Genomic DNA, 20,919 nt, shown 5'->3' with positions numbered 1-20,919 from the left:
TTAGTGGAGTTATCTGTTGATACTTCAGTCATTCTGTGGAATTATTACAGTAATAGTTTAGTGGTTTATTTGTTTTTAAGACTTTGTTCTATGATGTTTTCTTCATCAGTTTTGACTTAAAATAGCTAAATGCAGATAGAATTAAAAAAAAACACCAACTCGTGTGTGCTGCTATGTTTGTGGATGAGTGTGCATCTCTATCTGTTTATTTGTGAATATGAACATACGGGTAATCCAGTGACGTGAAGGGAAAAAATTCCTGAAAGATAGAAGAGAAGCAGCTGCTTGCAGTATCTATGGTACTAAGATGCATTTTGGAGAAGCTGCTTTCCATCAGACCAAAGTACCCAAATATTTTCCCGACTCCAAGACTAAAATTCAAGACAATTGTCACTGCGATCCGCTACAGCAGGAATCTTAGCAGCCATACATCTAACATGGGTGTACCCAGAAAACAGGAGTCACTGTATGAATCCTAATCCTTCCATCCATGAAGCACAGCATAAAACTTTGCTGAAATTTTACTATGAGTTGGAAAAAAAGAGCAGATGAGGGAGGCTCTTGCATTTAACTCAATTTATGAAACAAAAAAAGGAAACCAAACATCAGGTATAAATAACTACTAGTAATCTCCTTCTATAAAAACAGTATTATTGCTGACACAAAATGGAGAGAATAGGAGCTGAGAGATGCTCGTAAGCAAACAGAAGGCTAATGAGAACGTGGGCCATTGTCACTTGTATAACATACATTTAAAAGCTGAAAAAGACTGCAAATACCTTTTACAGTTCTGTAGGAGGGCTTTTTCTAATTAGAAGTGAGCCAACATCCTTCCCACCAAAGTCTGCCAGAAATCAGAACTAAATATTTGCTTATTTACCAAATATTCATTTAGTAACATTAAAAATAAAAGGAATTTCAATCTAGAGGAAGACAACTGCTTTCCATTTTTGTTCATAAATTTCAGTCCTAAAGTGCAAGTGATAACAAAAGTGTAATAAGTAAATTCTCTCTCATTTTTCTAAACCACATTTAACTCCATGTAAATGAATCTTTTCATCACTTCAGGAAAAAGTAATACTTTATTGAAGACGTACACAAAACTTCATTTTCCTTTTATCTTAAAAAAGGCTGTTATCTTATATTCTTTTTTCTCTAAAACCAAGAAATAGAAATGAAACCCCATTTGAAGAACACTGCTTTCCTAAAATTTAAGCCTTTGGAGTTGTAAAGAGAAGGTCAGAATGGACTATAGCCAGATTATTTCTACAGAAACAGAAAAATGAGGTGTAGGTGAATGAGATGGAAAAGTATAAATTCTTTTCTTCCATGTCACCCAAATTTCTAGTACATAATCACTACAATTTATACAGCAAAGACAGGAGGGGAAAAGAAAGTCATAGGAACCACATACACTTTATGGGAAAAGGACATTTTAGTCTTTTTGAAAACAAGATCCAATGAGATGACACAGAAAAGAGAAGAGCCAGACGGAGCTCTGGCTAGGGCTCTTCTTTAGGATGCAGCCCTGACCAACGATCCCAGGTGCCATGTCCAGTACTGGGCTAACAGCAGAACCAGCCTTGCTGCAGTCTGAAGGAAGAGGTACAGAAGCATCACTAATAGACTGTCACTGTACATTACCTGGAATGAAAAACTGACTGTCAGACTTCTGATGATCCCTGTTAACAGTCCAAAGTACCTTTTGTGTTAGTTTGCCTGTGCCCAAGTTTAAAAAGATGCCAGGCAAATACCTTAGGTAGTGTTCCAGACAATTACAGAGTCCAAAACTTCTGGGTTTCTTTTAACATCTACTGATTTAAAAATAATGGTTCTGTGTGACACTGTGACTAAATAAAACACAAAACATACTACTGAAAATCAGGCACCCGATATTATTTGTATTAGCTATGCCTACATATTCTACCTAGCCACCAACAAACTGTACTGTTCAACACTCAGCATAAAGGTTTCCCCAAATTAAAAGGCAAAGCATAAAGCAAGGAAAGGTTTGCCTTTAAGATGGGGCTTAAAGCACAAGCGGTACATGAAAATAATACCAGGATGACTCAAAATGACATTTATCATTGCCGGGTGGTATATTTATTTTAAAGTGGAATATTATGACAACTGAAAATAAAGTCTGTATCTATTTCCAAATTATGCTGAAAAATCATTTCAGCTGTTACATTGTTATAAAATCAACATATCAATCATTTCACAGTAATTCTGCACTCAGTTCAGCACCAATGCCAGCTATATTATTGATGGTAAGTATATCAAAGTGCAAACACTTTCACTTTGTGATCACAAATCTTCACTATTTAGCAGTATATCCAATGCTCACAAGATATGCTGTTTGAATACCAAACTATAAAGTTCATTACAGCCTAGGAAAAAACAAGGAAGCAGTTTGACAGACTGGTCTTCCTCTGTGAAAGCATCTTGTGAACAGGAGTTAGCCCATGATGAAAAATGTAAGAGCTATATTCAGAGCCTTCCCCTAACTTCTCAGAAATTCTTCAACAAAATATTTAAAGACATATTTTTTAAGGCATGTAAATGCCTAATTCCCATTAACCTTTGGGTTCCTTTGCCTCTCCAGGACAACTTGCAGGTAACAACATGAATGGCATCCAATTCAAATTCTGAGCACTCCAACAGCTCATTACCATTTGTAAAGAACACTAAGCTTGTCAAAGAAAAGTTGCCACAGATGGAAATGCAAAATATTACTGTTAATAAAGCAACAAAGCTCTCTAATAAATAGCAATGAAAATAAAGAATAAAAAGGAATCCCATCTACAAGATTTGCAAATACTAACACAAGTGCCAGAAAAGGCAAATCACAAATAATATCGTATTTATTGTTTTTCCACAAATATTCAATACGAGATTCCAAGAATGTTTGTTGTATTCCATTGCAAAGTGTCAATAACGTTCCTTCCTGTTGAAGAGAGCCTCTTGCTCAAACTGTGACTAGAACCATCAGTGACTAGAATCATGCATACTGACCATACAGTGATTAAAACATCACAGGGTGAAGCATACAAGATACCCCAAAAGTCCAGCTTTGCAAAGCTACAAAGACAGCTATAATAGCATAAGTCAAAAATGCTAGTGAAATTTTAGGAGTAACAGTATAGTAACACAGAGAAGTCAATTAGGTGGACAACTATGGAAAGAAGTATAGAAATTAAAGGAAAAAAATCAGACTAACACAATGGAGGAGGACAAACCTTGAGCAGGACTTGCTACTCATAATTACAAGCGTGGGACTGAAATTGTTCATTCCACATGCCTTCCTGTGTTCATGAGTATAACGGCATAAGAATCATTTAGAGTATTCCTCTATACAAGTTGAAGCTATTTAGTGGTTGTCTTAAATAATTACTAACCTCGTTTCAAATGCTAATGCATGAGTAAGTAGTTACCACACAATCCCTAACAGGAGTTTTGCAGTTCCAGCAGAAAGACCACAAGACCAGCCCTAAACTGCCTTCATGACACCCATACAGTCCTTTTCATTTTAAGATGAGAAATAACACCAGACCCAGCAACACAACAAAGCCTATCTACAGTCTTAGAATACTCTGGTATCAACACAGCAAAAAGGAGGAAAAATAAATGTCAAGGTCCAGCATAGCCATATGTATACTCAGTAGGATTTCCTCCCATGTCGTTCACCCCCCCCCCTCCTCCCCCCCAGATAAAATTGAGGTTGGCCATTGAAATTGGCCTCAAGAACCATAATGCAGCCATTACAGAGCAGATTAGAAACAGAAATCCTAAATGCAGTGGCTTTGGAGAGGTGATGCTTCAGAGACTGGCCTTACAACAGTGCACTGCTTACTGCCCCTGCTCCATGCCACACGAGTGCTAAGAGGCACTTGCCACACGAGAGGGCTCACGCAGAAGCTGAACAGAAGGGCTTGAAGATGAAACAGGACAGAGCAAAGGAGCAGACAGGTTGAGGAAAGGTTTGCAAAACCCAGAGGCAGAGGTAGCTGGGCAACCCTCAGGGCTGCAAATCCTAGAAATGCACAAAGCAAGGAATCGGCAATACATGCTTCTAAAAGTAACTGCATGAATAATTGCAAAACAGTCTAGATATCGTGTGCTGAAACAGCAGCAAATTCTGGTGACGATGGCACAGGTACGCAACAGCACTTCCTGCTGGATAGTTCCTCTGCTGAACAAGATGTTTGGTAACGTAAGCCTAAGTTTCTGGCATAAATGTATTTTCTGTGTTGCATGCTAAATACTAGGTGCTCAAGAAGAATAATGGAAGTAGTGTCAGTGACCCTCAAAACAAAGAGCAGACGTTCTCTGGCATTTTTTAATTTTTTTTTTTTTTTTTTAAATTTACATAGATGTGAGGCCTGTGAGCTGCAGTATGTTGCACATCATGTAAAATCAAAAGCCTGCAGAAGTTAGGGCTATTTGCCTGGTGTACCTCCCAGACACGTTACTGCTCTGTTCCTGAAGGCTCAATACATATTTTTTTTTTCCTCTTATCCACACCTGAAAAATATATTGACATTCTTTTATGTTAGAATAAAAAGTTGAAAGTCTACTGCCTCAAGAACTACGCAGATAAGTCTTACCTTTAAAATTCCCTTAGAAAAGGGGCTTTAAATGGCAGTCAGTCACCTTATCATTACCAACTGCAGCTTCAGTTCTATCAGGCAACTTGAAGAAAAGATGAAATTGTACTGCTGCAACCAACCTCCCCATGTCTTTCTTATTTGTTTGTTTTATAAATGTTCAGAACCATGCCTTGCTAAGTTCCCTTCACTCATCCTACAAACAGCTTTCAGCCTTTTCCTATGGAAACATTTTTTATCTGACATCCACCGAAATTCTTTTGTCTACACAAAGGAGAATGAACTGCTTTTAATTAATTTTTCAGTGAGATAAAATTCTGGGCAAATATCTACAGTATATGGAATTCAAACTGACAATTGTCATCTCAAACACTATTTGTTAAAAAAAAAAAAAATCTCTGGGGGAATTAGAGTCTTTAGCCAATGATATCTATCCTTGGATTTATCATTTAAATACATGGTTGTTTATTTAGGGGTATATTCTCCAAATGCACGTATTTATGTTTTATAAATACATGTTTGTTCAGAGCAGAGGTGTATTAACAACAGGGCACCTGCATTAAACAGAGCCCTGGTGTGTCTGCCACCACCTCTGCAGTCAACCCAGCAGTAGGTAAACCAACCCCCCCTGCCCTGATCCTGATTTACAAAAACAATTGCCTGAGGACCTATAGGAACTTGGAAGAGATCCACTGTAACGTGTTACCATCATACACAAATACAGATTCATATGCCTCCTAGGGTAAAAACCTACATAGTAGTAGGGTAAAAAACTACGCAGTACACAGTTGCCCACATACCAGCATGCAACAGACCCTCGATGATGCTGTACAATCCCACCACCTCAGAATCCGTTCCTACCCTGTATTTTTACTCAAATGTACCAGCATGTTCATCTCCCAGGATAACAATGAGGAGCACAGCTTCTGCTTTGTTCTGCAGACAAAGCAGACACCATATTTAAGTTTTGTGTCCCTAGGAGCTGAAACCATAACAGAAGACAAGCTTTGTTAACAGTTTATGGAAATAACCTTTTAAAAGTTTGCACACTATACAATTATGTCCTAAAGCATTTTGATTTGAATTTCCTGTAGTCATAGTCTTCATGGTACATAGAGCCATCTTCTCGTCTATTAACAGCCTTCTCATCCCACAGCCCTTTTATGCTGCAACACTAATCACTTGTGCTTTGGAAGGGCATTTTGATCAAATGCAAACAAACAACTTCTGTTAATAGGAGTGATTCCACTTAAGTCTTCCACTGCCATGATCTGAAGGCAGCAAAAACATTTCTGACCCCCAGGCAAGGCAACAGAGACAAACTGAGAGAAGAACTTCAAGGTTTGCTTCTTAATTATGATGAGCTGCCTGTAAATTCAAGGCATGATAGTCTTGAATTGATCCCATTCTTTGTCAGTGTAGGAAATGAGTATTGAAGTGGTTTCTGGGTATCAGTTTATAGTATGAACATACTTACCGGACTGTAGCACTCTCTCTATTTGTAAAATCCCATTTCCACTTTTAATTATTTCCAACTTTGTCACTTATAAGATTCCCATTAGTATATATATATTTTCTGAGAAATACGATAATTTAGTCTTGAACTCATGCTCCAAATAACAATGCAGAACCTTGGTAAGAGATTTGCTCTCCTCCTTCAGACTCCCTCATACTCTTCATATGAAATCTGTGAAGCAGGTCACACTTCATTTAAAACAAACAGAACTCCTGCACTTACCAAAATGTAGTTTTTCCCTTAAAAATCACAGTAATCTCAGCAGATGATGGATAGATTGTCCAACATACCTTTGTAGTTGTCACTCTAACAGAAGACAACAGTTGCAAAGAGACTCGGGAAATCTCAAGTCCTCTACTACAGAAAACAACCCTCACCAGAACACACAGGTGAGCTATCAGCTCGAGGCAATTGCTCTCATTTATTGTGAAAAACTGGAATTATTTTCCTACCTACCTAGCTACTAGACTGGAAGTTATTAGCAGTCCGCTTACAAAATACGCACATGTGTACCCATAAGAAATGATGTTCCAGTAAACAAAACAGCAAAATGCCTTCTACTTCCCCTTTCATCTTCAGGTTTCATAGCACTTCTAAGAGCAAAAAAAGTTGTTTAAAATGGTGAGAATTTGTGACACTGAAACTCAAATGCAGAATCCAAGACAAAATGAAGCCACCTAAAGAAGAGAACAAAGACCAGCACCACTCCAGCTGGAGCAATTCACAGTTGATTTATCAATGCATATCACAATTTAATGCTAATTCCAAAAAAAGCTGTCAAGTTTGTGGATGTCACTGACACTGTTGCCACGAATCTTTCCATTAGCTTTCACAAACACAGAAAATATACAAAATATTATCGATCACACTGTTACCCAAACTCAGAGCTAGTGGAAGAGTGCATACATGTCACTGCAAACAAGCAGTTCAGCATTTGATTACATCAGTCAAGGCAAATTTGGAATTGTTCACATCTGCCAAAAGCACTTTTCTATCGTGACATCAGGAAACAGGCAGCACGGATCTGCCTGCTGCAGCCCATCTGGAACACAGCAGCAAAAGCCACCCGCCCTTTCTACTGCTCCAGCTCTGCTGCCGTGCTCCCCAGCTCCACCTCACCTCTCTTCTTCCTTCTGCACTGTTTTCAGATCACCTGATCACCTTCAGCATCTTTGCTTTTGCACAGGCCTACAAATGCAGCTGGTTTCTTTCCCTTCCAGTCTGTTTCTCACTGCTCCTTTCTCCCCCAGGCTCCTCTAACTGATGCCCAACCTGAGCCCTCAGCTCTTCTCACAAATAAAAACAGGAGGTGGTTTCAGAGGACCAAGCAGTAACACTCTTCTATGAGCATTTTCGCTTTGTGTCCCATAATTTTCATTCTCACCTGTTATTTCCTTTTTTTTTTTTTTTTTTTTTTTTTTTTTACCTTACAAACACTTAGGAGAAAGGGCCACTGTAGATTTTTCATAAAGTACTATCACATGCAGAAGAGTGTTATTTCATTGAGGCTTTTCATTTTGAATATGTACCCGTTTGTGGTACGCAGTGCCAAAAAAAAGCATTCAGCACTGATTTAAAACTCTCCCTGAAAGGTACCATCTTCATTTTCACATGTAGGAAGTACAAACATACAATAAAAATAATAATAAAAAAGAGAGATCTAGAGAATGTTTTGTTCATTTTTATTTGGAACAAAAGACAGCTGCTAGGGATACCCTGGTAGCGCTGCTGTGCCCCTTCGTACAGAACATTAGGTCCTCAGTGACTTCATTTGGGAGTACAAGCCAGATCCCTAATATTCTTCTAATGCAATATTTTTAACTGATATAGTGCTTATGCTTGCAGAATGTTTTGATGCATTTACATTACATTTCTGATTTAATCTGCAGCTCTACACTTATCCCTTAGGTGTGCGGTAATCCCCACTGTTAAAAAGGCAAAGCAAAATAAAAAAGCTGAACACACACTATTTAAGCAATCTATTTTAAACAGATGTCAGAGACATATTTTATTATTCCTAAATTAGGCCATTAATCAGCAAGATGATGAGCAAAGAAGAAGATCTGCTAACCTAAAATGTGTGACTCTTATTTACACTGCATTTCCAATCAATAAGGTAAAAACATTACTAAAATATGAAGTCATGGTTTAGATTTACTGCTCCTTCCCATGTTCTGATGTGGAGTCCACCATCATTTCGCACTACAATTGTTTCTATTTCATAATGCCCTGCTTTTTTACGGTAACAGATAAGTACTATATTACATCTGCAGAAATGGTTCCTGTATGGTCCGAATTAACAAGGTTCAACATTTTAAGCTCTAATAAAGGTGCCAGGCTTCTCTGGCTGGCTGACAGCTGTATTCTCGGTCATTACCCCAGATACTAGTTCACCCTGTATTCAAGCAGCTATTGTTACAATGAAATAAAAGCTTGCAAACACTTGCTCACAGTTTTTTTCTTGGTTAGTTTTAAGGATAGGTCTGCAACAGAAACATTTAAAGTCCTTTACTTATCCACAAAAAAGCACATGTGGAGGAGGAGTGGGCAATACCCATTTCTCTTGCATCATTCCTGCATTTGACCTCAAGTAATTTCTTTTAAACATGAGAACATAACTTGTCTCCATCTGATAACAATAGAGACAGTACATCTAGCATCCAGCATGACGATGTTCACTGAAATGTCAACAGTTACTCATGAAGAATGGGACTGGAATGACTAACACTTCAAGGCCCGTTTGTACTGCCTTGATGACTTAGATCACTGGAGGAACAACTAATGATAAAACACAACGCAGCCAGAAGTCTGTGAAAAATTCTGGGTGCTGAAAACTTCAAGCAAATTTTAACATCAGCAACACAGCTGTCTACCCTGTAGTACTCATCTTCTGAGAATTCCAATATAAAATCACTTTTGTATTTGATTATTCTCATCGATTTGAGCTTAAGGCCTCAGATTAGCGTAACAGCACGTGTACATACGTCCAATACTACCAGTACTGCTGAATATCCAAACAACAGGCTATAGGGAAGGCTATACAGCTAAAAGCCCGAAGTGCTACATGGGAAACATGTGATGGTGTTTGAGAAGCAGCTCCTTTCACTACTCAGTCAAACTCCGGAAATCCAACATTTAAATAATTCAGAACATGGAAACTGTCTTCTACATCTCAGTTCCCCTCCGTAACACCCCAATCTCATTCCCAGCCATTGAATCTAACCATCCCATTTGTTCTGATTTTGTTATGCTCAAGAGAAAACGGAAACAAGTTCAGTTCAATCAAGAAGCTTCAAAATCAAGGACAAGGCTTTAGTGCTATTGGTGAGCAAATTTGGCAGAAAACAATTTCTTCTTTCAGTCTAACTGGAGCTTTAGCAGGGAAACACTGGAAACACTGGTAACATACTGACATGCAGTCAGGATCTAGCAAGGCTGGAAAGAACAGCACCCGACTAACAAGCCCATTCTGTGCAGAAGGGCAAACTTCCTTGGCTCAAGAAAAGAAGGAAAAGGAAAACTTACTTCAGGTAAGAAAATAAGGACTGCTAAGCAACATGAAGACGAGAAATGTCGTGTCTTCTTGCACAGCAGAATGCTCGTCACAAAGTCGTCTGTCATTTTTTCCCCTGGGGAACTTTTTATGGAGATTAATTTCTATGCCTCATTTCATTATTATTCAGTAAAGTGCTTTAAATTTCCTACTCAAATATAATGCTAACAGTTAGGTTACAAACTGCATTCTAGGATGCATTTCCCCCACCATTTTAGAACTCATTTCAGCTTTTTAAACACCTTGAAATTGCTCTCAACATACAAGTTACAATAAAGGAGTTAGCATTTTTCATCCTTTGGATGGTATTTTTTCCTGACATTTAATTAACCTTGTATCATTGATATTAATATTTCAATTTCAACTAAAGTTACATTTCTGCTGGTTTTTTGTTTCTCAAACGGGTTTTTAAATTTATTAAAGGTACATTAAGGTAAAACCAATGGCATTTAATGCAGTGAATTAACTGAACATGTAACACCTACAAGCTATTTCAAAAGCAGAGAAGCATCTAAATTACATCTTCTGTCAAGTGTAAATACTGGTGACATTACTGTGCTACAGAATGCCAACTGCAGCCATAATTTATACACAGAGATTTCAACATTATATTAAACCAAATTTTACATTGGATAAGAGCTTTCAAGCAAATGCCTTTCAATAAACAGAGGCCAAAACATCAACAAATAAAAATACAGAGTTTTTCCGAAGTTTGACAGTGATAGCAGACATTAGCTTCATCCATGTGAACTATCTTTGTAAGCCTATCAGTAGAGATGTGTGTATATTTTAAAAGAACTAATATTTATGTAGTATTGAAACGTCTTAATTAAAGCATACACTCTCCCATCATAAAATGCAATGGAAAATTCTCAAGAACAGACTTAGCCAAGGTGCCAAGATTGGAACTCGACTAGGACCTTAAAAAGCCTCTCTGTTTTACTTAAGCAGCATGAAAAACTTATTTTCCTTCTGGTAGAAGAACCATTTAACATATTTTCCCTCTTATTTTATTCATGGAGACCCATTTACACTTTGCACTTTTATGTCCCTGTCTTAGCTAATTGTTTGATTCATGGAAAGCAGAACCATGGTGCGATGCAGTGAGGCTGGTGCGCAGCTTGCAGAAGGAGGCATTGCAACACGCTACAGAAGTACTGTGGAATAATTGCAAAAATATTACTACACTGTACCCTTGGCCAAGAAATAATAGAAGTAGCTGGTACACTGGGTTGGGGCAAAGTCCATCTCTAATTGATTTTAATAACTTTGAATGTGCCGCTTACCAGTGCTTCAGTGAGACTTTTGACGATTCAGGATAGCTCCCTGCCTAGGAAAACCAAGACAGAGTTCTTGGTGAGTGGTATCCCAGCACGGTGAAGGTGTAAAGGCACTCAGTAACCCTGCTCTGGTCTGGAGGAGCTACCAGGGAGGCTGACATGCCAGTGGCTGGCTGATCCCATGGCACTGCAGAATCGCTGACATGCCTTTGGCTCAAGTACTACTGAGACCAAAGCTAGGGTCCCACCATCCTGTTCTCCAGAGGGATCTCCATTTAGTCAACCACAAACTCTCATCATACCCAACATAAGCACAGCACTGGTAATGAGTGATGGACTTCATAATCAGCTACATCGTTTTGAGATGGGTGTACTACAAATCAACCTCTGTAAAGGAACAACAGTGTTAATTTAAGGTGAGCACACCTAGGATTCTAATTGACCCTACACAATAAAAATCCCCCCAAATTAAAAATGTAATATTCTATTCCTTAGCCAAAGCCATCACAAGTCTCATCTTCAACACGATTTCTCAAGCACAGCAAACATTCCAGCTTTTCAGCCAACAACCTTTCTTCTCGTTCTTGCTCGGTAGAGAGGGCTGTAGTCAAACACTGGAATCAACACAAAGGGCTCAACTTGACTCTACAGTTTTTACATCGTGGCCTGTACTGGTAACCCCTGCATGGCTTTTGTATGTGCAGCGTGTAATAGAGCAAGGCCAGGACTTGCTAAGAGAGGACCCAAATGCCAGGAATGGGAAGCTGCTGACTGGGCTCGGAGGTGAGGCAAAGCCTGGCTGCACCTCCACTCTGAGCCCCACTGGAGCTGCAAAAGTGTTTCCATGCCCGGTGCGTTTGCCACCTGGCGACGGTGACTACTATGTGTAAAATTGCTTACACCAGCCTTTCCTGAACCGTAGTCTGTCTTTATCCCATTTTCACTAATTTCAAAGGCAGAAAACCCTGTAATTCAAATCAGTGGGACTGTGATTCTGGCTTTAGCAAGAAAGCAAAACTGTATTAAAAGTCTGTTTGGCTTCAAGAAAACAAACATGGTTCTCACTACGTGTCCTGCACATCAATATCGCAAATGGAAACCAGTAAACATAAAACATGAAACAAAACTCTCTCAATGATTCAGTAGTACAGCAAAAATAAATAATATCACATACAGAAGCACTTTTTTCAACAAATATTATGACCAACAATTTCACAGCAATAACTAAGCCATTAAAAATATTTTTAGGATTTTAATATATCCGCTTCCCAAGTCTTCTATGATTGGCTTCAGTTACTGAGGTCTCAAGGAGCCCAGAATCATTTACTTGAGGGCAGTGGTTAGGATGCTTATTTACAAGCTACCGCTTGCTGCAGTTCCATTAGATTACCACACCGGGCTACCACGCATTAGGTGTGGTGACGGCTCCTGTACACACAGCTAAAGGCAGTAAATACAGTTTGTACTAAGAATAAAACATGCTTCCTAATACCTAGGAGATTCATTCTGAAGCTGTATTGTGTTCCATCACAACATCAGGCTGGCTGGCTGAGTCGGGCAGCTGTGTCACTGAATGGTCCCAGCACTCAATTCTGCAGTTTGGTACTGATAAAAAAACCTCTTGGTAAATTCTGACATAATTTGGGATTTTTTATTATATACATATTTACAAAAAGATATTACTTCTTTAGATATTGGCCAAGAAAAAAATTAAAAATGCTTTTGAAACTTTTCTAGTTTTTCATTATACATCACCACCAAACGTAGTGTTTCTCAGTCCCAATTTTTATATATTTTTTTTTCATGAAAAAAAACTTCAAATCATTCCTGGTTTTGGTTCTATTCTCAATTTTCAGGTAAAGAACTGGCATTGGACATAGGATGCCAGATCCTCCTCCACACAAAAACAACAACAGAAACAAAAGAGGAGGAGGAAGGAAAAAAAAAAAAAAAAAGAGAGAAAACAGAACATTTTCCCTTAGTTTTACCATATGCACTGGCCAGTTATTTCTCTGACCTGGAGTTAAGTGCTTAAGGTAAGTCTTGTTTTATACCACTTGTTTTTATTAAGAAAAAAGACAACCAAAACAAACAAAAACCCTCCAATCTATAGCTTCTATGCTTAACATATAAAAAAAGCAAATTGCCAAGCAAAGTAAGAAAACAACAAACAAGCAATAAATAAAAAAAAAAATAAGAAACCCAACATAACCCAGTTGCTAACAGCACTGACCTTGTTGATATATTATCTAAAGGAAGGCTCAAAATAGCAGTACAGTAATTTACAGTCATCTCTTGCATACTTTACAGGCTTGCAGTCAGGAATGGAAACATCGACATATAAAACAATTTCTCCTGGTCTGTAGCTGATACTCTAGAAAGCTTAGTATGAATTGCTCAGAGCAGCTCAATACAGCTCACATATGCTTTGTGACTCCAAAATTCAATTTTCTAACTCGTAATCAACTACAAAAATATTACAAACTGAATATGAGCAACATTAAAAGGCAATTTCTTCTTACTATTGACTACTTATCAACTGACAACTTAGTCTGTTGAAATTAAAACAATTGGTATATTTTATGGTGATTGCTAAAGCTGCTGACCATAAGTAGAATTATTGTGCTTTATAGACTTAAAAGTCGCTTAATCTAAGCAGCCAATTTAATCCAACAGTTCCAAAGAAAGACGGTGTAACTTTAAATAAAGTGTGCTAATGAAATGCTAAAAGGTTGCGCAATTGAATTATGGTTGAATTATGTCCACATTAACTCTTCCCTCCAGAATGTCTGCAGAGATGAGAATCCGCTCTGGATCCCCAGTGAAATGGCACAGCACGTCACAGAGATGATGGCTATCCGTCTGCATTTACTGAAGCTCCAATGAAAGCCATCTTATCCTTTTCCTCTTGCTCCCTGCTCAAGCTATTAATTAGGCAAGCACATCATGATCAGATCCTCAGCCGCACCACTCGGTAACGACTTCACCGGTACTCTGTGGACATGTGCTTCTTTACACCTCTCACCTAATGCTTTAGATAATAAGTACCACCAAGCTATTAATGCACCAAGCAGTGTGCAAGGTTCAAACAGCAGCCAGCGGTAAAGGTAAAGCTCCCACCCTCATCTGCATGTGCTGCATCTTTGGGCATTTTTAATAACCAAAATACTTGCTTACTACTAACCTTTACTCTTTTACATATCAAAGATGTTACATCCATGCTGACTCTGATTTATTGAAATCCATGGAAGTTACGGAGACCTGGAGTACAGCTAATGGGCTGACACAAGCCCAAGCGTTATAATGCAGTAATTACACTGTAATAGAGGTTGGCTCTCCCATGCTAGCAAGCGTGCATGAAAACGCACTGTGCAGATAAGGAGCCCTTCACAGACACCACATTACTGGACAAATGCTAGACGTATCTTTTACAACAATACGCTGGATAACTTGAGAAGATTTGCTGCATCCCAGAGAGTTCCCGTGCACCTAAAAACTTCAATAATGACAAAAATTCTGTTCTGTGCAAAAACCAAAAAGGTCATCTTTGCCGAGAATAGCAGCTAGCCTATATGCTCTAAAATCCATTCTGTCCTAGAAGAGGAAAGATCCAGGATTTGACCAATACTTTGACTACAGGGCTTTTGTTCTGTAACTAATTGGTCACTTTCATTAAAAGAAGAATGAAGAAGAAACAACACCAGGCTGGCCACGGGTAAGATCAAAGTTGTGACGAAAACAGCTGGAAGTGGAACTGCGTGGATTTCAATTTGCTGAACTTCATGAAAGACCAGCGGGGCTAGACAAGATGATACAGAGCTCTGCAGAAGAGCTAACGAGATTTTGGATAAAGTGGGAGCTGCAAGAAAAGAGCTGGAGAAGGAATTGAGCAAAATGAAAAGAAATTAAAGTAATGTCATAGGTGCCTCTGTAGCACAGGCATACGGTTGAGGGATATTCAGTGTTTATGGTTTAGAAAGCACGTCAGGTATTTATGGAAGAACTAGAGCTGTGAGCACGGTTCTGAGGTGGAAGGGATCAGAATTTTGTGATGATAAAATACATTGAACAAAACAAATGCGAACAGGAACGGATAAGCACTGTGCAGAAGTGGGAGTAGGAGGAACCTGGAAAGGATCAGGAAAATGCCTCTGGTGTGTTTTCTGACTTTGTGCTTCCCCCTATTCAAAACTGGCTGGGAGCAAGGAAGCAGCTGGTGAAAAAGAAGCACCAGGAGCACCTATCTACAGGAAGGCAGCATGATCTGCAGGAGGTAGGAAAGGCCTTGCAGCTGGTGCTGCATGGGTGTAGGACAGACTGAAAGAAGGAATAGGTGTATGAGGAGTAGGATATTGCTGCTGGGGACAGCTCCAGGAAGCAGCAGGAATGCTTCTACCTGGCCACTGGGAAGCCCACAATGAGCAATGCCTCCTCTGCCCCGTGCTTTCCCAGGACAGCCCCTGCTCCAGCTGCTGCCTGATGCCGTTCGTACGAAACAAGCCCCAAACCAGGCAGGGATGCACAGCTCAGTTTGGATCCCACAACTGCCCACCCATCACCTGTTACCACAGAAATGAGAGAAACTTGGGAAGTTGGGTTTACAATAATTAGTATCTTGATTTAGCAGGAGAAAAACTGAAGTAATGGTAGCATTTAATTGCAGCACCCTTAGAAGGAGTGGTCAAGTTACCGACACATTACTCAAAGTGAAGTCAACACTCATGGACGCCACCCAAGGATCTTCACCACACTCACAGTGTCTGCACTTTGTCTGCACTTTGTCTGCACTTCACCACACTCAAAGTGTCTGCACACAAAGCGTCTGCACTGCACACTCAAAGTGTCTGCACTCAAAGTGTCTGCCCAACTCTCAAAGTGTCTGCAGTTAAGGTGAGTGCCAACTCCAAGGTCTTTGGCAGACCAGGCACATGCACATGCTGCAGTCAGGAGTCCACTAAGGGCTACTCAAGCCACAGGAGACCTCTGTTTCAGTAGATGTTTCTTTAGAGGTTACTGATACACAACCCAAGCATCGTCTCACAGCCTGTGGGCATTCTCACGTATTATGCTTCAACGAACCAGTGCTTAGAGTGCAAAGTGATGCAGGAGTGACTGCATGGAAACATCCAAAACTGCATGCCAAAAACTGTTCCTCTACCTACAGTCCTGAAACCGAGCTACAGAAAGGACTATTTGCTCACTGCCCATTTCAGATTTAAAAACTAACATTTCCGTAACAGAACCATGAACTCTTCAAAACACGTCAAACCACTGCCAATTGTTGAAGATGAAGATCCACTCAGGCACCACAGCAGAATGTCACACCTAAGACCCCAAATGCCTTCGCTACACCTCAAAAAAAAAAAAAAAAAAAAAAAAAAAAAAAGAGTTTATGGACTCTTCATAACCCTTGGAAAACATCTGTGTGCACTCAGTGAAATAGATACACCCAGTGCCCCACCAAGCTATGGGAAAACCAGAAAAATACATCTATACATCTACAGTTTGGCACAAGCAGCAATATCTACTTAACAGAGGCTCTGAACTGGAAGGGTGCAGTAATTGCTTATCAAGGCTACAGAAAACAAGAACTGCTGGCTGAAGGCTTCCAAAGCAAGAACCCAATACCAAGCCCAACTCAAAATGGTCATTTTGATTTTGGCATGCTTCAGACAACATTTAACTGGAAGGGATCTTTTCCTTCCAACCTCACACACTACTCACTTTCTAAAACTCAGAAACAAGGAGAATTTTGTACTGGAAAGTAGAAAACAATACAACAGCTTACCACGATAGATTTAGCCAAAGAGATCAATACTCAATATATATCTTTGCTTTTTCTAAAAAATAAAATAATGAAAAAAAAATCACCGCAACAGAAGGAATGCTTGTCAATAATACATGGGCTGAAGTTCAAATTTGTAGCATAGAAGAAGTATTAAAAAAATACAAAGCTACAAAGCCACAGCTTAAAACCGTTTAAACAATGTTCACAGTATAAATAAAAAACAGTAACAGAAGCACAATAGAAACTGATTTGTTTTCCTAGTACAGGTTAGTGCACTGAGAATTTAGTAAACTTTTCTGCAGTTGAGTTTTTGTGTATGCTCAGTATTTTACTGAAAAGTTTAATGAAAGACGGGTTCTCATTATAAAAAACTACTTGCATTGAAGTTTTTATAGGAATATATATGCATATATGTATTTCTCTAAGTCATAAAGAGTAGTAGCAACAGATCTTGTTCTTAAGACCTGTGAACTTCAGGTGAGGTAACACCACTGCAGATTCTCAGCCTTCCTCGGCCCCAAGTGCCCCAAACACGGGACCACCCGGCCAGGAGGAAGTGACCAGCAGGATACGGCCCCTGCGGCAGGACTTGCCCTGACTTGGTGCTTTTTGCAGTTGTGCAGTGCCGAACATCAGCTCTGTTCTGCTGAAACTGCGGAATGCAGCCAGCAGACGACAGACTCCAGATGAGCAGGTGGCAGACGAGAAAGCAGAAACGCCTCAAGCTCCGGCACAGGCCATCGCCTGTTTCTTATTCAGTCGCTAAAGCATTTAAAGCCCTGCTAGAACCATAGTGAGGTGCTGGCAGACACACTGAGGGATGCCAAGACAGGGCACACTGTTCCCCAGTCTGTAAAATGGGAATGGGAAATATTACTAACCACACGGAGATGACTGCTTTACCATAATCAAAGCCCTGAGCAAACAATTAGGTAGGTGACATTATTCCTTCTGCATTTTTCAAATAGTGTTTTCAGATTACAGTCATTTAAAAATCAAATTCATACCATTTGGACCTGACAAGTGATGCTGAGCGAATGTCCTGCCTGCTGCAATCAGAACCGATGCAAAGGCTCAGCATTCCCTACCTCCGTAAGAAGAAAGTAGGCACTTACCTGGTCCCGAGACCACAAGGCACAGCAAAGCCGCCGCGTCTCCACACACGCGTGACGGCGTGACAGCCGCACCTGTGTGCAGCCGAGCCTGTTTTTAAAATCAAGCCCTCTCTGTTTTTAAAAACTACCATTCCAAATTATAACACCACATTGGATGAGCAATAATATTTTCCTTTGCTCATCCTTTAATTTCCTTTAATTTCCTTTGCTGCATCTTTTCTCATGTGACACTGCCTTTATAGGACTCTGAATACATTTCAATAGCTTTTTTATATATAGCCATTAATAAAATGCATTCATTTGCTTCCACACCTGACTGCTCCGAGGAGGAAAGAGCAGTAACTGGCATTCCCACGTTCCTAAGAGATGTTTTTAGCAAGTTTTTTTTTTTTTTTTTTTTTTTGATTTATATGCGTCATTTACATGTTCTCAAACGTGGCAAGTGGAACGCACATCTCTCTTTAAGAGGAAAGATCTGTACTTAGGCACATCAATTGTAGTTATCTTCCTCTTTTGAAAGACCAGCCATTCACAGCCCCAAAACCCTCGGGAACACGTTATTCGGAAAACTTTTAATCATTCCCTGAAACACACCCGTGCCACAACACACGCAAGATAACACCCACGGCGATTCCTGTATCCCCAAGCCGTTACGAGCTCCTGGAAGCGAGCTGGATCACAAATACATCAACCCCGGTGGACGATTTGCTCGATACGTGCCAGAGAGGAGAAAAATTGATTAAGTTATTAAGGGGCCGCCGTTTTCTCTGAGGAGGGGCGCTCCGGGAGCAGACCACGGCTCTGCCCGGCTCCGTCCCCGCAGCACGGGGAGGCCGCGCTCGGCGTCCCTGTTCCCCCGCTCACAGCCGGAATACGACCACGGGGGCTCGTCACTGCCAGAAATACTCGCAGGGAGGGCGGCTGGGTCGCCCAACCCCGCCGGCATCGCCCTCAGGAACCGTCCCCGCGCTCCGAGCCTGGAGCGGAGCCGCCCCGCGGTCCCCGCCCGCCGCTGCAGCACCGGCCGGGGGCGGACAGCAGCTGCCGCCCGCACCGCGCCCCAACCCCAAAACAACCCCTAACCCACACCGACCCCAACCGGCACCCCCAAAACTCCCCCCCTTCCCCCTGAGGCTCCCCGCTCCGCCGCCGTGAGGCGAAGTTGGTGAGCCCGCGGCGCCGCTCCCGCCTCTCGCCTGAAACTTACCGAGCGCGGCCACCGGGCTCAACTTTCAGCGGCGCCCCCGGCTCAGCCCCGCTGACGGCTTCTCGCCCCCCATCACCTCTAGGCGCAGTGCCCGCGTCCCGCTCCCCGGCGGTAAATCCTCATTGCCATCGCCCCCCACCCACAGCCCGCTGAGGGGGCAGCGCCGGGTCCCCCCGCCGCGGCTCTGCCCGAGGTGCGAGGGGAAGCGGGGCCGGGCGCAGCCCCGCTGCCGGAGCCGCTCCTCTCAGTGTCAGCGGCGCCGCCGCTCGCTGTCAGTGTGCTGGATTTTTTTTTTTCCCTTTTTTTTTTTTTTTTTTGCCTTCCCCCTTTTTTTTTTTTTTTTCTTTTTTTTTTTTTCGGCTCCTTCGCTGTTAATGAGCATGCCCGGGGAGATCCGCGCAGGCGCCTTCACGGCAGCCGCGCCTCGAGTCGCCTCGCGCCGACCGCAGCCGCGGGCTGTGAGGGAAGGCGGCGGGGTCCGATCCGGGGGGCCGTCGGCGCCTTCTCACAGCCCCTCACATTACCTCACAGCCCCCTCAGAGCCTCCTCTCATCCCCTCGCAGCCCTCTCACATCTCCCTCACAGCCCGGGAAGGGGGTCGAGGGGCTGCCCCCGCCTGAGGGAGCGGAGCAGGGCAGCGGAGCCTCCCCCCCGGCGGCTCTCCCCGCCTGCGGCAGGACGGCGGCACGCCTTCCGCTGAGGTGATTTACCTTGCGAGGCCGGCAGCGGCATCAGAGCTCGGGGCGGAAGGAGAGCTGTCGGTTCGTCGGTGCTGCTGCCGTTTCCCGAGCTGAGCTAGTGAACGCGGGGGTCCCCGGCGGCCGCCCCCGGTCCCGGAGCAGGGGAACGTCTCCGTGCTGTCACCATTTAGACGCTGGGTATCCTCAGGAGGATACACACAGTCGTTAAGGTGATTACCACCTGCTTTTTTGACATAAAACACTGCAGATGCAGATTTGATTTTTTTTTTTTTTTTTTTTTTTTTTTTTTTTCCAGAAGAATCCGGGCGACTGGGATCTGTGCTTCCCAGCCTGGACCCTGCCTGTCAGGCAGTCTCCAGCCTGAGCCCTTGTTGCATCCACACACGTGTCAACCCCTTAAAAAACCCACGGTGGTCACCTATGTTGCTAAACCTGTGTATTCAGCAACGGGGGACACAAGAATAAATCTGCAACTTCTGTTAATTCTTTGCATATAAAGAAGGCATAGGATGTCCGCATAGATAACCTGAAGTCCAGTTCCTCTTCCTACTCTGGTCTGGGGATATATTTCACTTAGGAAGTACTTACGTTGTTTACATAAATATTTGTAGGAAAAAAATATAAAGGGAACTTAAAAACCATTTTTTAAGTAGAAATAAATTACAATTTTGCCAACAGAATGTGTTGCAGTGCATACATAAAATAGAATTAGCCAGGTAAGGCCATCCATGATTCCAACATACTGCTAGTATGGAAATTTTCTGTCATTTTTAATCTTTGCTCTTGAACACAACCCTGCTCTGAGTTTGCTCCATCAGAGAAATAACATTCAGCTGCCTACAAGAAATCTTACTGAGTCATTAATATCTTGGTCCAACAGGTAAAACACCTCCAACGTAGGGTTTTCATATACAAAACAACTTTCTGTTAATGTAGTTTCTAGGGCACACTGAACAGCATTAAAAAGATGATGAGAAAGTGGCTCAAAATACAATCCCCTTTCCAAAATGTGAATATTGGAATCTGCATAAATATGAAATGTAGATGCGGTTTGTAGGCTGTAACCCAATTCTGAGAAATCTTGTGAGGCTATTATAGTACTTCCAAAGATAGCCTCCTTGAAAAACAAAGGATGGAAAAGATGGAAAGAAG

General features: G+C 41.5%; 1 protein-coding gene across 8 annotated transcripts in view; it reads right to left on the bottom strand.

Moving 5' to 3' along the window:
* Positions 1-20,919, bottom strand: part of TENM1 (teneurin transmembrane protein 1) — an 895,307-nt gene that overhangs the window by 314,759 nt on the left and 559,629 nt on the right. For 5 of the 8 annotated variants that reach the window (XM_035325179.1, XM_035325185.1, XM_035325186.1 and 2 more), the window contains exon 1: positions 19,067-19,704. The exons of the other annotated variants lie outside the window; for them this stretch is intronic. The gene's annotated coding sequence lies outside the window, so the exon portion shown is untranslated. Of the gene's footprint in view, positions 1-19,066; positions 19,705-20,919 lie in introns of those variants that run through there. 8 annotated transcript variants of the gene reach the window in all.

This window comes from Oxyura jamaicensis, chromosome 4 (assembly GCF_011077185.1).
Source record: "Oxyura jamaicensis isolate SHBP4307 breed ruddy duck chromosome 4, BPBGC_Ojam_1.0, whole genome shotgun sequence".
Taxonomy (NCBI): Eukaryota; Metazoa; Chordata; class Aves; order Anseriformes; family Anatidae; genus Oxyura; species Oxyura jamaicensis.
This window is presented reverse-complemented; position numbering and strand designations above follow the sequence as displayed.